Source organism: Bidens hawaiensis, unplaced genomic scaffold (genome assembly GCF_021521415.1).
Source record: "Bidens hawaiensis isolate Kalapana, Puna unplaced genomic scaffold, B.hawaiensis_p1.1 tig00005359_1, whole genome shotgun sequence".
Lineage (NCBI taxonomy): Eukaryota > Viridiplantae > Streptophyta > Magnoliopsida > Asterales > Asteraceae > Bidens > Bidens hawaiensis.
Window position 1 is genome coordinate 246745 of NW_027491341.1, and position 10516 is coordinate 257260.

Here is a 10516-nt window from a genome sequence, read left to right on the forward strand (position 1 = left end):
TCTTGGTTAAAAGTGATGAATTTGGATGAACACTTGAAATGTATGAAGAGATTTGAGAGAGTTTGATGTTGTAAAAAGAAAAATGAAATGATATTATGGAAAGGGTGGGCCGATCGGTCCACCATATGGGGTGGGATGGGACCCACAAGTCCATTCTAAGCCACATATTCGGATTTCCGTAATCCGGATAATGTTTTGGAAAATCTTGTTCAGTTTGTTTCTCGTTTAAACGCGTAATTCGGCTTAAAACGAGCCCAAAATGGTCGTTTTTCGGGTTAAAATAAAATTTACATAAAACCGACTTAAAAACTTTAAAAAAACTTAACCCATGACGTTTATTGACTTAAAACATCATATTATTAATAATTACGCATCTTTTTCGGCTTGATCGATCGTCTCTTGCTTGGTTTGATGTTAAAGGTTTCGTTTATCGTACCGACGTACTAATAAATCGAAAACCTTTTTCTGTGCTATAATTCACTTATCCCGAAGCATTAATACTTCGTAAACATCACTAAACATTATATACTTCGTCTATAATGTAATTCCTGATTCGTTCCGGTTTCAATAATCGTTCATTGGTTAATTGTAATTCCAATACGATTCACTATATAATCGAGTATGATTCGTACTATGAATCATATATACTCGTATAAACGTACTATAACTCATATAATCAATATTAAATGACACGTAAATAGTATATACCGGCTAGGGTATACCTGGATTTGCCGGAATCGTTACATGAACGACTGGAACACATTCGTTATAAATAACCACCATCATTCCTTAGAACAGTTACACGAATGAGGTCTCATACATTAACCAATCCACATTCGTTAGACTCGTTAACCATTGTCCTTCTTACGTTAAGATGTCCACATTCATTAGACCTTTCAAACGAATGACCTCATACGTTAAGAACCAGTAACGAATGGGAATGAATGAGGGGCTAAATCAGTTATTGTAGCACCTGAAAAGCGTTTTTCGCCGGAAAATACAATTATGGTGACCGGAGAAACGGTTATCTTGCCGGAAAACTCAAAACTTCATCAGATCTTCAAATAATCAACCCAGATCTTTAACGCAACTTCGAAGATAAATTAGGAACTTAATGAAATCATCAATTTCATCAAAAATAATCTTAATCTTCATCAATTTTGTTAAAAATACTAGCATCTTCATCAAGCTAGCATCAATGGCGGATTCTCATAATCACCATAATCAACCACCAAAGTACATTACGAAGCTTCGGATTCAACTTATGAATATGAATCTAACATCAATTTCAACAATCATACATTAAATCATCTTCAAATTAATTAAACATTAACCAAAACTTGAAGTACACGAAGATCACGTCTCGGATCAGAATTGCAGCGAATTGCTATAACACGAGAAACCATCTGCTCTCATACTAGTTGCAAATATGTTTGACGTTATACGAGCCAAGATCTAGTCGCTAACACGATACATAAATATGATACACGAGACGATACGTTAAACGAATACTTTATTTATATGTTAAGGATGAATACATTATGGAGAGAATCCGACATGGTAACGGCATGGATACATTAAGCACGGATCTCTTATCTAATTCGTACGAACATGAACTGCCAATTTATAGGCCCATCCCCATTCGTTAATATCACTAACGAATGGGGTGTTCGCATCACGAATGGCTTCCCATTCGCTAAACATCATTAGCGAATAGGCAATACATTAACGAATAAGTCTAGTCAATAACTAATGGACCTCATTCTCTATAAAATCCAAAGAGAATGAACCATATTACATTAAACATAAAGACTAGACTATCCCTAACTTATTCGATCAGCTACGAACAAAAAATCATGCGTTAACAAACCCTCCGCAATCTGTTCCTGTTATTCAACGTGATCTTGATGAATTCGCTAAAGAAACAGACTATGTTCTCATTCCATGAAAGAAAAGACGAAGAGATCCACGACCAAGTGTCTTAGTACAAAGCTAGAGCCAAAGCCAAAATATTCCTAACGTTATTGTTTCAGATGAATCTGCATCAGAAGTTCAACATATTGTTCATTCACTTGTTGTCAAGGAACACTCACCTACAGTTGACCCATATGTGAGCATGACATCTGGTTCTTCTCACCATATTCATGAAAGTTCTAGTGCTTAAGATAATCGAGTTGCTGTTATTTTTTTTACAAGAAACATTCTTACAATAAAAGGGAAAAAGGTATCCAATTTGAATCCAAGTAAGATGATGTTCATGCTTTGCAACACATGGTATTTGTATTATAACAAGATTCAATTATTAAAGATGTGAAGATAAATGAGTTGGAGAATCATAATGCTACCACAGATGCTAAAATTATGGAATTAGATGCTAATCTTCATGGGTTAACCATCATGCTCTTTGTTGTGAAACAAAAACTGGAACAAAGATTCGGAAAGGATTTGTTGATCAAGGAAGACAAGATAAGCCAAATTACCAAGATTTTGGTGGACAAGGGTCTGGCTGCTCCTCAAGATGATTCTCATCATGCATCTGGTAATCTTGTTGAATCTACAGAGTTCAATAAATATATAGCAGGTGAAGCTAATACTATAGGTTCTCAACTCCCCAAAGACAAGTTATTGATTATGAAGAATTCCAATCAGAATGTCACGTCGTCCAATCATCTAGAAATATTCATTTTGAATGTAAACAAAGATTACTATGATACATATGGAGATTGGACAGGAATTTTGATGTCGGGGTTCAATTCGAAGAAACATCTGTTAATTGTGAAGAGGAAAGAGTGAAAGGACAAAAATGATTTTAACTCATGGACAAAAGTGGATTTGATTGCACTGTTTCATGCACAATTATAGAATCCAGAGAACATGAATAAGTCATGGAATTTCTTCAATTTTCTAGAAAAACAAGTTGAGTCTGGATTTTAGGGGATGAAGATGGCCGAGTCGTTTGTGAAGAAGACGAAGGGTGTTATTGATCCTTTTACCAACAAAATATAAAGAGTGTTATGTGCCCTGCTACCAAGAAGCTCAAGTCATTACTAGTTGCCATAAGAATTGCGGATGCTTCTTTGGATGATATGAAATTCTGGCGCTATGATTATGAAACTGCATGCGCTATTGTTCGTCTTGAGAAAAGTCAGTTTAAACTGGTAGATCCCAAAGATTTGCTGAAGTTTGTGGAACATGACATTAACACCTTGTCTATGTTTCAAATTGAAGACGGACAATAATTTGAACCTGCTGCAAAGGAATGCACTTCTATGGTGGCCACGATCATTAACGACAAGTTGTGAGCTTGAGCGTTAGAAGGGGTGGATGCACATTAGGTTAGTAAATCAATATGTAGAAAGCATAAACTAAGGGGGAGATTGTTAGAGTCAAGATACTGTTTAAGCTGTTTTGTAATGTATTCGGTTTGATGGCGTCTTCGGATAAGCCGGCAAGATGAAACGTGTCGCATATTTGTGTAATGCAAGTGAGATGAGTATGTGGGTTCTCATGGAGCAACCCGTGAAATTGAGCAGAATGAGCAATCGTGTTCAGAATATTAGATGGAATCTGCCAAGTTGTGAGAACTCTGATGGGTGGTGGAGCAATGCTGGATCTCGCGCCAGCGTCGACCGGACGGGCCCGGTCTGCAACTGTCCTCCTCAGTGGTTGATTCGCGTCTCTCATAATCCTATCCCTAATGACGGGTTCAGAAAAAGTAGGAGAGGAGAATGTATTACGGACGGACGCAGATGAACTGGAAGACGGTTTTGTACGACGTCTCTCACGAAGCTCTCTCTCTGGTTCGGAAATCCTTCGGTTTCTGGTGGTCCTAGAGAGCGAGTACTTCGCATACAACTATTAAAATAAACAAAATAAACTAAAATTAGCTAAACTATTTTAAACTAACAAACAAAACAAATAAGAAAAACAAGTAGTAAACAAGGTAAGTCCTAACTCGAGTCGTTCTTAATACGCCTCTAACCGTGTCCCAGCAACGGCTCCAAAAACTTGATGTGTATATAATGATGCTCTCACAACTAAGCTTTAAATTAATTAAACAAAAATCCTAAAGAAACAACACAAATGTAACATCCCGTTTTATAGTTTCGGTTAATAAATGAAAATACAAGTTATATTGAGTCAGGCTAGTGTTGGGTTAAATGGATATGGGTTATGGGCTTAGGCTATGAAAGAAAGAAGAAAGGACATTGGGCTTAAGCCCATGATCCATAATTATATAAGTCATAAATGCCCATTTATCATTCATTTCACACATTCCATACACCTCCCAAAACACACACTTAAGTTCTCTCTTTCTTTAGTCTCTCTCTAGCCGAAATCACCAAGGAAACCGATCCTGATCCAAGGTAATGATAGTATGATATTGTATGAGCTTAAATCCGTTAGATATAATCACGAAACGACGAGCCGACACCGTTAAACCGTTAAGTCACTAGATCCGGGTGGAATCGGGTATAAACCGAACCTAGGATGAGCTTAGGAGTCACCCTAGCTCAGATCTGGATCGAACGGGACGAAAAACGGTGAAAACGAGTTAGAACTCACTTTTCCGGAGAATCCGCGGTTTTCCGGCGGCCTTCCGGGGGCGGCGCAGGAAAAGTTAATACGAGGTATGAATGTCAGGGAATGTTCTGACATTCCCTGACCTAACCCTAGTTCTCTAAGGAGTAACTAGCGAATTAGAGGTAATTCGCCAGCTGATTCGCTAAGGAAAGATTAACGAACTAGCTGTAGTTCGTATCCAATTCGTTAAGGGATTAAGATAACGAATTACCTTGATTCGTTATAATCATTCGTTAACAGAGATAACGAATTAGAAGGTCCAGTTCGCTACTTGGACTGGTTCGCTATATGGACTGATTCGTTAGAGGTCCAGTTCATTACAATGGCCAGTTCGTTAAGAGAAATGTAACGAATTAGAAGTTTAACAGAATGACAGAATGGTCCCTGAACTTAGAAAAGAATGATTTAATTACAAAGAAGACCATGGACTTTTAATTAGAAAATTAATTAATGATTCAAAATGCTAATGGAAAATGTGCTATGACAGTTAATAGAAATAAAATTTTTCCAAGCTGACCTCGTAGCTTAACCCGAGCCAAAGGCTTTGCCCCTTAGACCCTATTAGGGGTTGCCGCCCCTAGAACCCCGCTGCCAAAAGCGCTGCCCCCGGACCCCCATTCGTTAAGGGTTATAATTGGACTAGAAATATGATATGGATAGTGATTGTAATTATTACATGTAATTGTTATACAGTTAGTCGTGCACAGCTAAAGCAGGGAATAACCGTAAACGGTTAACGCAACCACATTGAGCTGAGTTTCTAGCCCCCCCCCCTTCCTTGTTATGTTGTCGGGGCTGTGTGCATACTCGATGTGATAGTTAATACACTTACCTTAAGTGGTAAGTGTATGCCTTGTATGATTTATGTATGATGATTGCTTGACGATGCGTGAACGATCTTCGGATATTGCATGTACCATCAGGTGGTAGTTAATGATATGATTGATATGTAAGATGTATGAATGAGGTATGTATGAATATATATGATGTATGAATAATGTATGTATGATATGTTGATGGTACGAGAATGCTCTTCGGAGATCGCACGTATTTTCAAGGAGAGTAAATAAGAACAAGTATGGAAGAAAGGGAGACCGGACCCTAATAATATCCGAGGATGGAGGGTACCGGACCCTAATAATATCCGAGGATGAAGGGAGACCGGACCCTAATAATATCCGAGGATGAAAGGTACCGGACCCTAGTAATATCTGAGGCATGTAGGGTGAAATGCCCTTTATAATGTAAGGTTAGATATAAATGTGTATGAATGAATGTACAGGTTAAGTATGTAATGCGTACCTTCGGGCACATATATATGTATGAAAAGTAAGCTATGTGATTAACTAGAATCACTCAGCGTAACTGACTTTTAGTATGCACGCAGGTGAGTAGGATGAGACAGCTGGGTTGAAAGGGGACACATGGAGGATGAATAGAGAAGCTGCCATCTGAAGATTTACTTGTTAATGTTGAACTAAAAGAAATGTTTTAAATTATGTTTTAAAGACAAGTTGAATGTTTGTAACGACTGTTGATGTTTTATGTTATTCCGCGAAGGTTTTAATTAACTCTGATATTTAGAATTGTGTTTTTGAGTAAATCCAACGTCCAATGTGAGGCACCGGTAACGGGGTCTTACAAGTTGGTATCATATCAAAGTTCGATAGATTTAAGCATCCTACATGCTTAGACTCGAACAGAGAATGGGATTAAACTAAGAAAAGAAAGAAGATGCCAGTACGAGAATGCCATGTGTCACTCAAGCAAGCTAAGTAAAGATAAAGTATGTGATTTAATTCACATGTAAGGTAGAATGATGAATGGATGTTTGTGTAATTGCTAAATAAAGAATGTATGAATTCTAGCTTAATTGCTAGGGATAGGAGTATGTGATGATATGAACTGTTTGATTGTCTAACTGTTAAAGGTAAAATTAGCACAAATAAACTCATAAGAGGAAGTGTATAGGACACAGAAAGTAACGTGAGTAGCTAATCACAACTGGCCACTGTTATTACCTGTTAGCCTTACTATCCTTGTACTAAATGGTTCCTTAAGTGATGACGTTTGTTTTTCCTTATATAATACGAATGGCTGGAGCTAAGAAAGCTACTGGAAAAGGAGGGCGTACAGGACGTCGTGGTAGGCCACGCGTTGCCCGTGAACCATCAGTAGAGGCAGCCACTAACAATGAAGGCGAAGGAAGTGCAGCCGGTGGAAACCCGAGTAACAATGAAAGGTATCAACTTGACCCTGCGTTCAAGCTGCCATTGCTCAGGCGGTAGCAGCTGCTGCGAAGAACTGAAACCCTGAAAAGTCTGCTGAGAAGTCGGGGGAAAAGAGTAAGAAGGATGATGAGGAGGAGAGGGAGGAATCAAGTGTGGTTAAGTTGGTAAAGGTTGATGATTGGAAAAGGGGCCGTTGTGGATGCAACTATAAGTCTTTAAAAGGCTGTGATCCACCAAAGTTAATTGGCTTGGGAGACGCAATCGCTGCCCTCTGATAACCACGATGGACAAAATTATCCGAATTAGCGAATGTCATCCCGACCAAGCTGTGGGGTATGCTACCCAATCATTTAGTGAGGAGGCAATGTACCGGTGGGAGACAGTTGAGCAGGGGAAGAGTCGAGAATAGATCAAGGACTTGAGATGGGACGATCTGAAGAAGTTAGTGATGAAACGATTCTATGCTGATGCAGAGGTAGAGAAGGTTGAGATGAAGTTCTTGAGTATGAAGGCGGGTAAGATGACGCATCGCGAATACCTCACTGAATTCAACCGTCTGTCAAGATTGGTCCCAGACATGGTGAACACCGAGACCAAGCGGATCAAATGCTACCTTAGGGGACTGCCTCAGAATGTTCACGTCTTGGTCAAGGCTGGTAGACCAGGTACTTTTGAATCTGCTGCACGGCTCGCAGAAATGGTTTATGAGGATTTGACATATGAGGTGGCTATGGAAGTGAAGAAGGAGAAGAAGTGGGTCGCGCCTGCCAAACGATCTGGTACTCAGATGTGGAACCCCAAGAACAAGCAACCGAGAGTGTGGGGAAGAAAGACATGCAAGACATGTGGAAAAGTACATGGTGGCGAGTGCAAGTGGGGTACTGGTTCGGACGTGTGCCACAAATGTGGAAAGGCTCATGGTGGAGAGTGCAGGATGGGGACAAATGCCTGCTATAAGTGTAGGAAGATGGGTTATTATGCTAATGAATGCAATGCAAAACAAGCATGCTATAAGTGCGGTAAGACAGACCATATGGCAAGGGAGTGCACTGATGGTGAGGTTGGAGGTAGTGGGAAGAGAGATGCTGATCAAGCAAGGCCGAGGACTAGAGCCTACATGCTGACCCATGAACAAGCGAAACAGATTCCTGATGTTTTGACCGGTACATTCTTAGTAAACGGTATTTCTGCTTCAGTATTATTTGATTTGGGTGCGAATATGTAACGCCCTGAAATTCGATTGGTAAACTAGGATCGTGAAATCATCGGAAACTATAGACTTTGGGATTCTGGACGATAAGTTCGGAACCCATATCATTGGAAAAATCTGCTTTTATCACTTAAAATGTTTATTTTATAAAACGACATTTACGCCTGAAAAATATTAATTTTTATGCTTTCGAAAAATTAAATGTTCTTATTTAAAAAGATTTCAAATAATTATTCGGAAAATGGTTTTATAAAAGTTTTGCTGAAAAAGTTTTAGTTTGTTTAAAAAACTTATGAACTCGACTAGTCTTGACCCGTCGGTAGCCTAAACCCGAACCCGAGTCACCCGAGTATTTAAGCGGAAAATCAAGTATTCTTACACCATCTCTTTCATTTCCACCAACACTTCCCACCCAAACACTCTCATTCTAGAGAGAGAAACTAGAGAGAGAAAGTCTTCAAACTTCAAATCCGAGTCCACAAATCTGTTTTTTGTTATTCTTGGTAAGATCTTCTTGAAAATCATCCATTTTCATAACCATTTTCGGCCTCAAATCGAGCAAAAACACCCATTTTCGTTTCTAGAGTTTTCGGGTCAAAAACCGTCTTGTTTTGGTGTCAAAATGCAGGCTTTTGGGTTTAAAATCACTAGGAATCGATAGCCCTTTCAATCCCGAGCATTTCCATGTCAAAAACTTCGATTTTGGGTCAAAAATCTGGAAAATCTGAAAAACCCGTAGGTTTCTCCGTCGCCCAGCTTGAAGGAGTCGAATCAGACTCATTCGATCGAACCAGTCGATCGAATCAGTCCAGTCGATCGAATAGGAAAGCAACCGAATGGTCTCCAACTCATTCGACCGAATGAGTTTCGTATTCGATCGAACGAGTGTCTATTCGATCGAACAAGTTCCATGTTCGACCGAACGAGTTTTTCCAACTGGTTCGACCAAATGTGTTTCTAGTTCGATCGAGTGTGCCACAGATTCGACCGAATGTGTGTCTATTCGATCGAACGTGTTCCTATTCGATCGAATCAAGCCAGAACCAAGCTGTTTTCGTCTTTAAAACCCAGTTTTTGCTCGAGGCCGCGTAAGCTCGTTTTCTTAGACTTATAGCACGTTGTTAACCTTATATATATGTTCAACTCTAGGCTAAGGAGATCTATTGTAGCACCATCCTAACCCGAGATCAAGGTGAGTTCATAGCCCCTATTTAAGCTTTTCAAAACTATGGGGTGGAAACATGGTAACTTTACACGTTTGGATAAAATCATTTATGCAAACACTCTTTAAACTATAAACTTTTGGATTTCTACACACGTGCGGAAATCCACAAGCTTTTTAAGAATCTATAAACTTTGGAAATCTATGAACATGGGGAAAACCCATCAACTTATGGAGATCTAAGAACATTGGAAATCAATGAGTATGGGAAATTCTATGAACATTGACATCATGGGAATGGGAATCATATTCATATCATCATAGTCATTGTGTCAGCATGGAAATCTAGAGATCAAAGCATCATGAGTTGAATTGGACGCGAGAGTCTATTCTACTCTCGGTAGAACTCGCGACCATGAGTGGCATTCTATTCTCGGTGGCACTCGTAACTCATGGGATTACATACTAGTCTCGGTGAAATCCATAACTCTTGAGGACCTATACTAGTCTCGGTAGGGACCAATGGAACCCAGGATTCTTTGGGGGAGTCTATCCTACTCTCGGTAGAACCTAGCTGAGTCCTGGATGACAAGAACGAGGTAGTCTTGGTTTAAGTCTTGCGTGGGATCAATCAAGTCTTGTGTGATCATTGAGTTTCATCTTCATTCATCATCATCATCATTTATTCACCATCATCTTGGATACTAGTAAACAGTGGGATCTTGGTGTTGGTTTATCTAGTAAACTTAGCATGCTCAAATCTATATGTCCTTATTTATGCTTAACTGCTATGTGCTACATGTACCGTTGGGAGACCACAAATCTTTGAGTAATCTTATCACAAACGACTCTAATGGGAGAATAATAAGCCCGCTGAGAGTCCAGGAGAACATTTCATGTTTTACTTACTACAAAAACCTCTTTGGGAAAACCAAGAGACCCTTTTCTTACAAACCATCTTAAAACCGGGTATTATATCCAAACATAGTAGTATAAGTTGTAGGAGTGGTGGGTTAGCCGCAGGTACACCCTATATATAAACCCCTACAACCTATACTAGTATGTTTGTGTATAAACTCTTTTTCTTTAAACCTATGAATTCACTCATCTACTTTATGTAGTTGACAGTTTGTTACATGTTTTCAGGAAATAATGCAGCAAGAAATCCCTAGCAAGTTTAGAGGCCTTAGAGAGATGAAGGCTAGTCTAGGAGTTGTTTGGAAACTTGATATTTTGTATTAAAACAATTTGTTTCATGTTACCTGGATGGTGTAATATTTGACATTTTGGTTATGTTTATGCATTTAGACTTTTATACTATTGTGCTCA